Source organism: Chanos chanos, chromosome 4 (genome assembly GCF_902362185.1).
Source record: "Chanos chanos chromosome 4, fChaCha1.1, whole genome shotgun sequence".
Lineage (NCBI taxonomy): Eukaryota > Metazoa > Chordata > Actinopteri > Gonorynchiformes > Chanidae > Chanos > Chanos chanos.
The window spans coordinates 14283252-14297431 of record NC_044498.1 but is presented as its reverse complement, the minus strand read 5'-3'; positions in this window follow the sequence as shown (position 1 = coordinate 14297431).

Here is a 14180-nt window from a genome sequence, read left to right as displayed (position 1 = left end):
TCATGAGTGTGTGGCTGATTAAACTCTTGACCTGCGGAGTCTATGTGAGTTTATGTTGCTCTGATTACACATAAATAACAGAAGTTAAGCTCTTATTGTGTTTGACTATCTTGATGCTGATGATGCCTAAATTTCAGTGCACTGGTGGTCTTGCCAGTGGTACAGTGTTATTCCCAAATACTCAACAAAAGTTCTCTTTGTTTCATAGTAGTGTGAGGTAGTTCTATGAGTGTCAGACCCATAAAACAAATATATCATGTACACGGAACAGTATGGCAATATGAGATACGAAAATGCGTGTTATCTTAAATAAACATAAGATGCTCTTTAGCAAACATGTAGAATAATCTAGGTTTAAAGACCTCAAAAAAACAAAAAAACAAAACCCTCTTTAGACTACTACTTTGAACTCTGTAGCCTTTAGAAAACAATATCCATTGTCCCTAAATGTGCTAAATGTGCCTCTCTTGTCTGATACACAAGCATGACTTTGCTATGAACATGGCTTGCATTCTGTTTTGGTAATGAATCTAACTGTTCATCTGGCTTGTATTCTGTTTTGATGATGAATCTGAATCTTGTTAAGTTATGCCCAAACATTGTCAGTTCTCTCTGTGGGGATTTGAGCTGAGGCAGAGTGGTTTGTCCACTTCTGGGGTCAAGGTGTGGTTGTCCCTGTTGCCCTGTTACTCTGACTGCTGAAGCCTGCAGGGTGATCAGACAGAGATGGTATTGGATTGGGCTGGGAGTGACCCATTTGCGTCAATCATTGTTCAGAAAAAGCAGCGAGGTTAGATTAAGCTGTTCTTGTTTGTTTGGGTGCCTGAAAGGTTTAAACAGACTCACTCTGAGCTTATTGTATTGCTTTGTATGGGACTATATGAATATTTAAATCTTTTATTTACTCATTTGTAAGAATAACCCTCATCAACAGTAAATATGTAACAGAATAAACAAAGATATGCTGTTGTAGTTCATATTTATTTTAGTATGGGTGACTGATTCACTCCCATAGGACAGGATGATTTAGTATTTGATAGCCTCTAGTTGCTCTGGGGTTAAGTCTCACCTCCCTCAAATGACACCTCGGGGAATGTGTTGTGTTCTTATTCCAGCTCCGGACATTAGATGCTTGACCTTGTTGGCCCCTCTGGAGAACTGCAGATAAGAGAAGGGATTAGAGACCCTCCCAGCATTCCTTCTCCTCACTGTAGCGAAAGTGACATCTCAATAGGAAGCCTTTAGGAATTTAGCCTGGACTCTGACATTTCAGAGCCTTTCAGCCCCTCTAGTCCCTCTTTCACTCTCTATCTCTGACCTCTCTCTCTCACACACACACTCCCTCTCTCTCTCTCTAATACAGCAAAGGAAAAAAAATAAAATGAGGGGTTTTATTGTGCTCTTGCAGCCTGTGTTGACCTGGGAAATTAAAGGCAGTTGAACAAGAAAATTATGGGTGTGATTATAGAGGCAGGAAATGGTTGTCAGCAATTAAGAGGACAAGTAGCAAGCACATATTGCCTTGAGACACAGGTGCAGCCTTCAACCTTCTCTGTCAGCTTTTAGTCTTGCATTGAAAAATAATAATAATAACAATAATAGCAATGAGGCTTTCCTCTATGAATTGCATCTTTTGTCCAAAGACTGAGGTCTACTTTGGCTCATACATGCCTGCTTGCAGTTTAAAAATTGAGCAAAATGCAAACCAGATCAGTCATTTCTGGTGGAAAACATTACTGATCTATCTGACTGTATAAAGTACAGCAGACCAAAAGATAGAATGTTTTCTCAATTTGGTTCCTAATCCCTAGAAATTCCTTTGTTTTGTTTTTTTTTCTTCTCATAATTCAAGTTGTACATGCTCGTATCGGTTGCCGTGCAGTTTTACTGTGCCACGGTAATGTCATTATCACCATAAAATCTCTCGTCACGGTGCCGACGGTCTGTTTATGAGCCTGTCCTTTCACTTGACGTGTGTGTGGGAGCCGTCTGTGTACAATTGAACAGATTAGCTTGCAGATGACCTGCGTCACTCAAGGTTAATTGGAGTTATTGTTGCAGATCATAATGGAGAGTTGGCCAGAGAAGGACAGGATAAGCTTAATTAGATGCAGTGTCATAGAGGACAAGTCCTGGAAGTGAATCTGAAGGGAATTCTCAGTGTGGTCTTTCATACTAATGAGGGACTGTGCATCCAGCAATCACACATATTGGGCTTTGCTCACATTAAGCCATTTTAAACATGTTACTGGCAATGATCAAGCGATAATATCAGAATATGTCCTCCAGCAGGTACCCTTCTGTTTCCACGTGAGCACCTGTATTTCACGCATTTTGTAACTGTGTTTTCTTTTTGTCAGTTTGGCTTCAGGGTTTTACCATATGTGATTTTAAAGTTTCCCCAGTTCTCTCTCTCCTGACTCACCACATGTCGTACCTCTTCATTGCACTTCAACACAATGAGCCCCATACCCACTTCCTTACTCAGTGCATGCTCTCACTTGTTCTGCCTGCTGGAATTTTTACATTTAGTTTTAACTTTTGGTGTTGCAAAAGGTTTGAAACATTCAGAGTTGTATTTGAGTTCATTTGGAAAAGCCCCTTCCTTTAGAAGCCAGCCATTACTCCTCAGAAACACTTGCCATGAGGCACCTTGCTCTTTTTTTCTCCATTCTCTCTCTCTCTCTCTCTCTCTGTCTGTCTGTCTCTCTCTCTCTCTCTCTCTCTCTCTCTCTCTCTCTCTCTTTCTCTGTCCCATTCAGCTCAACCTTTCATCTGCTGGAAGCTCCACTCCAGCTCATGAGATCATTATCCTCAGCAGATTTCAGAGGTTGGAGGTCAGCGGTCCACAGAGACTTAAGTTGCTATGGGTTGTTCCCTGGCAGAAGGAAAGGTTCATTTAGCCAGTCCTCATGCCCTGAATGCCAGCCCTTCTCCTGGGGAAAGGAGTAGTGCGGGATGTGGGGGAGGAGGGAGGCAGAGAAAGAGAGAGAGAGAGAGGAGCACAGCTGGGTTAGCTGAGACAGCATGCTGACTTATTTCAGACCTCACAGCGTTGTCTCTGCTTCCTCTGTAGTTAGGCAATGAAGAAGAATCCAGGACAGCCAATAGCCTTTTCAGAAAAAAAAAAGTATTTTTCATCTATCCTTCTCTGTCTTTCCTTGCCTCATCAATGTGGCTCTTTCTTCACTCATTGCTCTTTCTTCAGTACCGTGGCCCTCATACTTCATTACTCATTCACTCTCTTTTGTTTTTTTTTGTTTTTCCTTGAATGTTTTCTCCTCTCTTTAACTGTCTTTGACTCTCTCACGTCGTGGCTCTGACTGCCTCTTCTCCACTCATTCCGCTGCCCTCTTTCTTGTGCTCTCCTTTTGTCCGTGATTTACGACCGCCTCAGCACTCTCTCTCCACGGCATGTCTTACTTTTGAGTCTCTTACTTTCTTCGCTCTTTTTCCATTGCATTCTTTTCCTTTCTGTCTCCTTCTTGCTTCTCTATCTCCACCTCTAACTCCCTCTCTTCTCAAATCTGAGCTCGGTTTCTTGGCTGCATTACCAAGGGACAAAAGAGAAAGTGTTTGAGGGAAATCAAGAGAGCTCTCAAAATGAGGAGCAGCTGTTTCAGGCCCAGTCGTCTCTAAGTGCTCGTCGGTAGCAGAAGTGAGCCAAGTCAAAAAAAAAAAAGAAAAAAAGAAAAAAAAAACAGCAGCCAATTTCTAACAGCTAAAGGGGAGATGATGTGTTTAAAAAAGACAAATCAAAACAAATGCAAACAGGGATTACATTTGAACTGAAACAGCAGTATAGGCTGTGCAGATGATTTTAGGGCCCTGCCCTACGCTCCTATGCTCTGAAGGGGAACTGCACTGATTGCTGTAAACAGGGTCAGGGCAGCCAAGGCAGAGGAACTGTGACTGATGGCCACGCAAGCATCAGTCTAAATGCCAGGGCCCCTGTATCAGCTGGAGTGTCAGGAGCATAACCGCTGGGGTTCACAACAAGTCTGTCATTAAGAGCTAGCACCTCCACCTCAGTGGCAGCTGTTCCCTTTCAACATCATGGAGGGCAGAGACACTCATTACAGCCAGAGACAGCTAAATTGCTCACATTGTAAGTTTTGTGTTCTCCCCTAGATAGAAGGGAGAAGGTGTCATTTTTGGGGGAGGGCAGTAATATTGCTCCATAGCCACAACCAAATGAAAAAAAAAGAGCTTGTTTCTGTTAAGTAGACAACACGTTGCCTCACAAATGAAGTGGAGGATGGAAATAATTTGCCCTCTTTCTCTTCTCTCTCTGGTAAGCGAGACTTTACAAGGCTTTTGCCAGCTATAAACTGGTTACATTTAATAAAGCCTCCAATTCACTGATTTTCTGATTGTGTGGGTATATCTAACCACTTAACTGCACTCCACCCAACCAAACACACATACACACACCCTCTCTAACACATTGGCATGAATGCACATGCATTCACACACACTACACACTAACACTTTCAGTCTGTTTTCCTCAGGGCCCACGTGTACTAGCCTGACTGGTGGAGACCCAGAATGCTACGGGCTTTTAACAGCCTGTCAGAGTTTACAGGGCAGATATGTCATGATAAATCACCAAGTGATAGCACCATCTTAGAGTCTTTCACACAGGGGTATGAGAACCCACCCCATACATGTACCTAAAGAGATACAGACAGAAGGTTAGTGTGGGGGTGGGGATATAGGAGAGAGAGCCTTAGGCTTGTTGTTTTTGGCATAGTGCTCTGTAACAGTTGCAGAGGCACATCACCTCTTAACAGTAGTGTTGGGTGGGTTGTACATCTGTTGACTATCACTTAGGCCCAGGACTGTACATGTGCGTATAGTACAGAGTTGGTTAAAGGGTCAAGGAGGTCCCATATTCCTACCCATGTACCTACATTTCAGTAAACTTGGCTCAAAAGTGTTAAAAATGGAGGGGTAGTCCATCAGAAGAATGCGTTTTTTAAGCATGACATTTGTCAAGCTCATTCCACCTTCAGTGAGAGAAAAATTGCTGTCACTCAAAAGTAATCAAATCAGAGGTTGCCAGGAGCCAGGAAAAAAACAAACCATAAACTTTCCACAGACAAGAGCAAGATGAGTAAAGGCACACCTTGTCTAACAGAACAAACGTGCCCCAGTGTTCATCTTTTGTAGTTCACTGTATTCCACAGATTAAGCGTGAAGTACTTTTTAAGCCATTCAAAGATTTGTTGCCATTTAGAAAGCATTGTTCCAGGAAGAGATGTTTTTAAAAGACGTCGCAATAATAGTATGAATGCTAAACCGAGCGTTTTCAGTCTGGAACAGCATAAGGCAAAGGTAAATGCCAGTGAATACAAAACCGTTCTGAGCGATCACCTTCATTCTCTGGTAAAGGATTTCTGTCCTGATGAAAGTGGCAGCTTTCATAATGACAGTGCCCCCACACACAAAGCCCAAGTGCCCGGCATTTTCCATCACAAGCAGCAAAACACCAAAGGATGTAATTTCTCATGGAAAATGGCAGCACATTCATCAAATAGAGTTCCACACACTTGTAAAAGCTGTACCAAGGAGCAGTGCAGCTGTTCTTGTGGCTTTTGGTGATTCAGACATTAAGACACTTTTATATGAGAGGTTCCTTTGTTTCGGTTCATCTGTTCATTACGGTGCCTTCTCCATCTAAACTGGCTTCCAATACTGGACACATCAACACTCAGATATTCACATACATGCACACACAGGTTCCTCCTCCTACATCAGTCCCCACCACACCACTGCCAAACCCCAGTTCACTCCACTTTACTCCACTTCATCCACCTACTGACTCTCTAACCTTCGTAGAGCTATTTTAAAAACACAGACGTGTCTGTGGAGCATGCAGTGGAGCATGCAGAGACAGCGGCAGTGATCCGTGTGCGCTTTAGCCGTTTGGTGGGAGAGAGGGAGCAAAAGAGCGAGAAGAGAGAAAGAGAGAGAGAGAGAGAAAGAGCATGGTGAGGGCGAGCAGGAGGCTACACAAGCACTGCTGCCTTGCAGACTGACACACTGACAGAGAACCAGAGAACAACATGAACAAATTCAGATATATGCCTGTGTTCCCGTTGATGCATGAGCAGAGAGCGGAATTTCAAATGAAAGCTCTCCTCTCCTTTGCCTTGAAAGGAATAAACAAAGCAGGAGCCGCCCGACAGCTTGATGTTTAAATATTCACTGAGAAACATCTCTCAGCTGCCAGACTCTTAGGGAGCTTTCTTTGGTTCTGCGTTACAGAGCGGGTCAGTCATATTTCATTATTTTTAACCCGCGTTGGTTTTGGAGTTAAAGCGAATTTGACCGTCTCGCTCAGGCAGATTCAGCATGCCAACTCAAAGCCAGATGATTTCAGCATGTGTGCATGTATATATAAACGGCCCCGATTGGTCTCAGCGAGCGTCCTCATTGTAGTTTCTGATTAATTCTGCAGTCTTCTCTCTCTGACTGGGTGGTGGGGGGTGGGGGCTTCTCTCCATACCTTTGTCCTATGTCCACCCTCCACGCAACAGGAAGTCTGAAAAATGCAGGCACAGCATATGGCCGTTACAGGGGATTATTTCATTGCTCAATATGTTAGATTCCTCACCTCTTTTCAGATATTTTTTTTTTCTTTTTTGGGGGGCAGAGCCCTTTAAAAGAAAGCCCTTCCTGAGAAACAAGAGGAGTTTGTAAAGACGTCCCAGTAAGTCCTGCTGTTAGCTCTGCCAAAAGGCCTTTTGACTCATTTCAGTTCTCTGGGTTTTGCATCGCAGACTGGCCGATTGTCACCAAACAATTGGGGTTTTTATCCGTTGGGCCGATACGCAGAATGTCATTGTGTTGGCCGTTTCCTATGCACATGCAAATGTCTGCAGGGTCATTGTCAAAAGGAGGTACAGAGGCTACATTAAAGATGACAGTTGGTGATGCATGAGGTTCTCTCTCTCTCTCTCTCTCTGTCTCTCTCTGTCTCTCTCTTTCCGTCTCTCTCTCTCTTTTTCACACACACACATACACTCTCTCCTATTTTATCAATATTGTTCTGTCAAATAGCGAAACAAACTGTGAAGCAATGTAACAGATCCATGCAGCAGAAGACTATATACCAATGCAAGCTGATACACAGTTAATCCTGACTGTCTAGACTTGTAGGAAAATGTCAAACTTTCTGGCAGGAACATAGTCTTGTTGTCATCAGGTAGAGTTTGTCTAATCTCAGTTCTCAGCTCTTTTGCATGCTATTGATAGATTTACAGCAAACATTTATGTCAGTGGTGAGGATGTGGGTTTCTGCCCAGTAGGAGTTCACCTCCTTGAGGAGTTGTTGCCAAATATTTTGGGACCTGATATGACTGATAGTGGGAGTTTGATTAATGTGTGACAGATGAAAACATGTAGGCATTTGCTGTTTGGGTTCTCCTTTCCTTTGACCTCAACAGCATCATGCCTTGTTTTTGTCTCTTACTCTTCAAGCCTTTGTTTTGTGAAAGGGAGGGAAAAAAACATGTCTTGACTGTTTTAAATGGTTGCAAATATTTTCCCAAACTCATGTTAATTGCTGTACTATCTGCTGGTCTTCCTACTGGCACTGAAACGCTGTTTTTTAACCTTTTTGTTTTGCTAGTTTGTTTGTGTTGTCTTGATTGGCTCAAAGCATGTAGGCTATGCTCAACGACACTGCTGAGAGATAGGCTACATTTGCATATATGGTGATGACATGTCTGTTAGAAAGAAAAAATTGGGAAGGAAATCCTTTAAGTGAGGCAGAGGAAGACAGAAAGAGAGAAGGGGAGAGAGAGAGAGAGAGAGAGCAAGAGAGAGAGACACGGAGCAAGAGAGAGTGTGTGTGCGTATGTGTGTGGCACTGTGCGGACAGAGGTATTTTCAGCCGATGGAATAGGCTACTGTCTAGACCACTAAGGACCAGATGGTGGTTGTCTGAGGTGAATAAACTCACAGAGGTATATGGCACGGTGGGGCCCATGCACTGCTTAGGACTACTGACTTCATTCAGGCAGACGGAATACAGCAACACTAAAAGCTACCTGCTGTTAAGGCTTTCACAGAGCCCTTCTGAAGCCCTCACAAGATTCTTTTCTCTCTCTCTCTCCACCAAGCCTCGCGTTGTTCAAACAGCAAAATGAATGGTAACTTGGCCAGACACAAAAAGGAATTAGTTCAACCCCACAGACAATGCCACAGGCATCTGTCCTCAAAGTTCCTACATCTGTAAAAGCTCTTTGAGGAAGCCAGCTGAGTTTGAACAATGAGAAAACAGTGTGTTGTGCTGTCAGTGGTGCAGCTGAAGTGAGGCTGATGATTGTCATTAGCTTGCAAATGCCCATCTCAGCTTTTCCTCTGACTCATGTAACTGTAGAAGGTAAGCCAAGTCTGAGCAGATTCAGCGCAATCTATCTATGTTTAGGCCTTCAGTTACAAATGCCAAGCAGCTTGTGTGCCTGTATGCGTGTGCATGCGTGTGTGAGTGTGTGTGTATGTACATGCGTGTGTGTGTGTGTGTGTGTGTGTCTGTGAGTGTGTATGTGTATCTATGTATGTGTTTGCACTCACATGCTTGTCTGTATTTTGTCTGTGTTTATGTATGCTCTTGACTGAGGTGTTGTTGCAGACAGCTATGCATGTCTGAAAACTGAAGTTGATCAGGTGCAAGTGGTGTCCTAGATACAAAACACGGCTCTGTTGTGTGTGGCAACACAAATGATGATCTCATACACCTTAAGGGCATGTTTATTAAAAATGAAACGTTAATTGATGTTGAGCTGTAATTTCAACATAATACAAGATATCCTTTCATTTCAAATGTCAGTATGGGTGCATGCATTTTTGCAAGAGGATCTGTTGGTGAGATGTCATTTCAGTACTTGCCCAAATTTCTATGAGAAATTGGTGAAAGTTTGGCTGAAGTTATAAAAGTATGTAAAAGTTGTATGAATTTTTTTTTACATATATCTTTAGGATGTAAGCACAACGAGAAGAGGGCTTTAAATATCTAGGCTGAGAGGTTTACACAGGTCCAGCATAATGACTCTAATTTATTGTTGCCCCCTGTCCAGCAAGACTAAGACCGAAATATTACTGTGAGACTGTGAAATTTCTCAGCTCAAGAGAACCTTTCTCTCAGCCCATTTAAAGGCATGAAGTGAATATGCTTCATGGTTATTTAAAATACCCTCAGAATTTCCCACTAATGGTGTGATTACTTGTGGAGTTCATATGGCAGGTATTATCAGATTCAAAGTTAGCCTAGCCTGAACAGAGCTCATTAGGGCCCGTGTGCTTGTTTCCCGTTAAAGAAAATGAGTGAGGATGGGGGTGGAAGGGCTTTCAGGTTTAAACACAGCTCTCGGTGGTGAGAAAGGGAGTGCAAAAGGGTTCTTTACATTTGCCGTGCAGCAGGGTGCAAGCAAAATGCCATGAGAAAATAGAATGAGACATTTCTAAGCAGTTAAATTTCAGCTGGAGTCACCACAGGGTGCCTCCCACGGTGTGAGAGTCAAACTGCAGCACACAGAACATAAAGCACCATGTTCACTATCTGTTCTGTCTGCCACTGGGCTAGTTGCCATAAACTGGCTCCCCAACAGTTGTGTTTGCAGGATGGCTCACCAGATGCTGACTGGTGTGAGCTTCCCTGCCTTGTTTAAACAGCTGATGCAAGTCACCCAGGTCAGACAGAGCTGAACGCTGTTTTATTTTCACTCATTAGTGTGAAAGACTTCAGTCAGTATTTATACAAGATGAACATTTAACGGTCTACACAAGCAAGTGATGAAAAAAGTGTGAGAGAAATATTTGGAGAGAACTATTCAGCTGAAAATGTACTGCATACAAATGATAAGCCTGTTTCCTGGTCTGTGGATGGGTCGAGGACTGAGATTTTGATGTTCTCAAACAACATGAGCAATTCCACCATAACGTCATCCTCTGGCTGTGCCGAACAAAGAGAAAGGGAAATTAGATTAAAATTACAGCCTCAAAATTACAGTGTTAATCACAGTGTTAAAATTACAGTTTTTTTGTGTTAATGAAATACCTCCTTTGGCCCATTTATCCCTGTACTCACACACACACACACACACACACACACACACCCTTTAACCTGACCCCTGCCTATGTCAGTTTACTCACCGCTGAGTGAGGTTCTGTTTGTTTGGTAAACTTACAGGAATGATAATAGCCCAAATGCCAAAGGCCAGTTACAGTATACCCCCTCAGACTACCCCCTGTGTATCCCCTGGGGCTGTCTTTCAACTGCTCTCCGCAAGCTTGCTCAGTGTTTGTGTGAAAGTCCTAAATCTCCTTCCTTTTGTTTGTTTACTGTCTTTCTCTAAAGCCTCACTTACTGTGAGCTCTTGTATGGTTTCCAGCTTGGCTACCACGTTGTTCTTTCTGATTTAGCCCCCCCCCCCAAAAAAAAGAGTGCACTCGCTTCTAAGGCTAACTCATGATTTAGCTTGGCCATGGGGTGAAGTCAGAAGAATGCACTGAATTACTGTGAAAAGTGTTCGAAAGGCCTCATGCAGGAATGCCAATGAGAACCGATCCTGTCGGACCCGCATGCCTTGGCTTGGAATAAATCCCAAAGAAATTCCCCCTGGCATGAAAAGCATTAGAACATGACTGCTGTGTCTTGTTTTAGTGCTTCGGGAATCGAGACACACAAGATGTAGAACATCAGTGTCTGCACCTAAGAAGTCAAAACGTTTTGATTTATTTTAGGTGTGTTTCTAATGTCTTCTTTATCTTCTTTTTAATCTGAAAAAATAAGTAGGGAGTTTACTGGAACAATAGTGCAGGGGTGATTTATGTTATCTGTATGTGCACCATGTATAATAAACCTTTAACACTGAATGCAATGGGACTGTGATATATTAGACATGTAATGTATATATCACAGTCTACATGGATGTATATTGGTAGTACAGATATGCAAAGACACCAGAAACTGAGAAAGTTGAACATGAGAAAGTTGGTTTAAAATGGGTCTCGGAGCACACGTGCAGTGAGAGGTCCGTGCTGGTGTAGCTGAGGGTCGTTAGATCTATTAGGGTATGGCAGACAGAGCTGTGTGTCAGGATGTGTCCATATAGGGTATTTTAGAGGGGCTTAAAGCTGCATTTTTAAGGCCCCCCTGGTTTGGATATATGCCCAATCAGCTCCCGCCCCTGCAAGAACTGTGTGAGCCAGGCAATTCAAAAGGGCTGGTGAACATGCCTTCATTGATTGCGCTGTAAATGCCAGTCTTTATTTACTGTGAAACACAGGATCAGAGTAAAGCGGTGGGTTTGAAGTACAGTAGACGGGATTTATTTCCAATCAGGTGTTGAGAGACCACAGCGAATTGATTAACAAATTAGGGCTTAAAGGTTGTGAGCGGAGGAGGAAAAATGTGCTCTCTGTTCCCTCTCTTTGTGGATCTGGAACGAGGGAACGTGATGTGTTTGTGCCAGGCGACACACATGGGCCCGTGTTGCTCATTGACCTCCTTTTCTGGCATTGTTTGGTCTGCATTGTACCACACTTACTAGGCCTTGTCCCATACTTACACTTACAGCAAAAGCCACTGTTTATGTAAAACAGTGACCTACAGGGTTGGTAGAAGTCTAAAGTCAGAATGACAACATGTCTCTCCACGAATCAGATCTGTGTTACATATGTGTATTTGAAGTAATTTTGGTAGCCTGTTCTCATAAACAATTTAATTTAAATTCTGTTTACTTTGAAATATATATTTGAGCATGCACTTTAGATTTATGTGTCATAATGGTGTTTTATCAATAAAAATGTATTCTATTTTATATGTTAAGTTATTCATGATTATTTTTCTTTAGGGATTTCATGAAATTCAAATGAAATGTGTGTTTGCAAAGGTATACCTATGTGATAACCATTACCATTTTATTACCATCTGTCTAAGTTAGTAATGGAATCTTTTTAAAAGAAGTCAAAATCAATTACACTATTGCTTGTGAATAAGAATATTTGTAGACGATAACTACGGCTTTCTGAAGCCCAAATCAAATACATCCATTGCATCCCAATATCTAACCGTTCACCATTAGTATCTAAAATGATTTTCCAGTAGACGATATGACACACAGGTGGTTGTCCGAGAGATAGATGAAAAAGACAGATGAAATGTTGCTCCCCATATTGGAATAACACGCATCCAGCTGTCAGAGCAGCCTGGGTCACTGTGTCTGTCCCCAGACCTATGAGAAAATTAATGAGCAGCGCCGCTGGACTCTGGGCATGAGCATGTGAGCATTACAGGGAAAACAGGACACTCAGTCCTAATGGTAATCAATGAAGGCCACAGCATCTGCACTAGGAAGAACAATGTCTGGGCTAAACAGTTGTCTGTGTGCTTTGCCTGTCTGCTGGTGGGGGTTGAAGAGGGGGTTACTGTCTGATATTCAATTGATTACCCCGTCGACTCTTATCAGTGACAGACATTTATTTTTTAAAGGGTGTGCAGCATTTGGTATTTGTGACTGGAGACTGGTCATATAGATTAATCTGTATTGCCCAGTTTGGATTACGGGGGCACAGTTTACATTTTGACCTATGAAGAAGGATATATTATTTGCACCAGTGTATCTTTAAAAGGCTTGGGAAGACGTAGGTTTATGCACAGATCTGAGCTGGATCAGTGCAGGAAACGCTTGTTCAAAGAGGAAAATGTGTGTTTGTACTGTATGCATGTGCGATTTTTGACATTGAATTAATGCCATAGGCTCGACATTTAATGAGAGTTTCTCATGTTCTTTTTTTTTCTCTCCTCATTCAGAATTTAGTAGTGTATATCAATAATAGATGAGGTAGTCATTTGTGCAGATAACAACATTTGCACTGTCTGAGTGCTATGTGTGCTTTCTAATTTGAGGATGATGGATTGGCTGTGGGTATTTCTATTGATTTTTAACCTGTTTTTTTTTTTTGCTTTGTTTGGTTGTTTTGTTTTGTTTTTTATGATGGTCACCATGTATTTAATATGAGCTTTCGCAATAACGTTTTGATTTTGAAAGCCTGGGGTAATTGGGGTTGTTCTTTTCCCTATTGTGTCCACATTTAATTTATAATAAAAAATAGATTTCTTGGTCAAGCAAATAACAGAAGATTAACACAAGATGAGGACTGGATGAAGAAATATAAACTGTATCAATTTAGTTTGGGTCTGAAAATTCCGAACATGGCCTGTCCTTCAAACTACTTAAAGTGTTCATATTTATCAGGCAATCACACTACTCATTGAAGTATTTAGTTGGTAAAGATTTAGTGCAGCACTGAATCATGTCAGCTCTTTTCATCATTATCCATATATTTGGAGGGTAGAAGGAGGGTGTACTTTCATATTAAAACTGTCACTAGCTCTTGGTTCCAGATGTGGCCGCCTTTCATCTGGAAATGTGCTCTTTATTGTTAGAGATGTGGGAATTTGGGATGGGGGTGGGGTGACCGTTTGACCAGCTGTTATCTTTGAAAGAGATATGTACACATATATTTGTTTAGAAGACTGGTTTGGCTTAGTTATTGGGGTCAGCAGGTATGTTGCAGACAGACAGGGCTGTACTCCTTCCTGGGTTTTAATATACCCTCTTGGTGTTTAATCAGCCTGTGATGTCAAAGGATTATTTTTAGGTTGGTGAGCCTCACTGCTGAATGCATGCAGAGGAGAAAACCACCACTGTTCCCTTAGTCTTATTTTCCATCACAAATAAATGATGCCAAGTGAATTACTGAAGCTGCAGCCTACCTCTGTTGACATTTTTGGTTGTTTGAAGTCCTGTATTCTTCCCAGTATTTCAGTTTGAATATGGTACATTGACCAGGAACAGATAGAAGAATGACAATGATTTATTGACTGTTTGGTTTCTTGTCTGTGATTTTTGGTCTTTGGTTCCTTTGACCAATTACACTAAGTGCAGCAATTTTGAATCCACTGCAAATGAATCATACACAAATAACTCCAAATCTTGTATGTAATTTGCAAAGTAGCTCAATGCGCTAAGTAGAATGCTCTCTCTTCTTTCTTCTAACATTGGTATAGTTGCATTTAACGATCTTTAAAATTCACCCCTTCTCCGTAGGACATTTGAAAATTTGACAAAGACAGATGTAATAAGGAACACAATACACGCCACTGC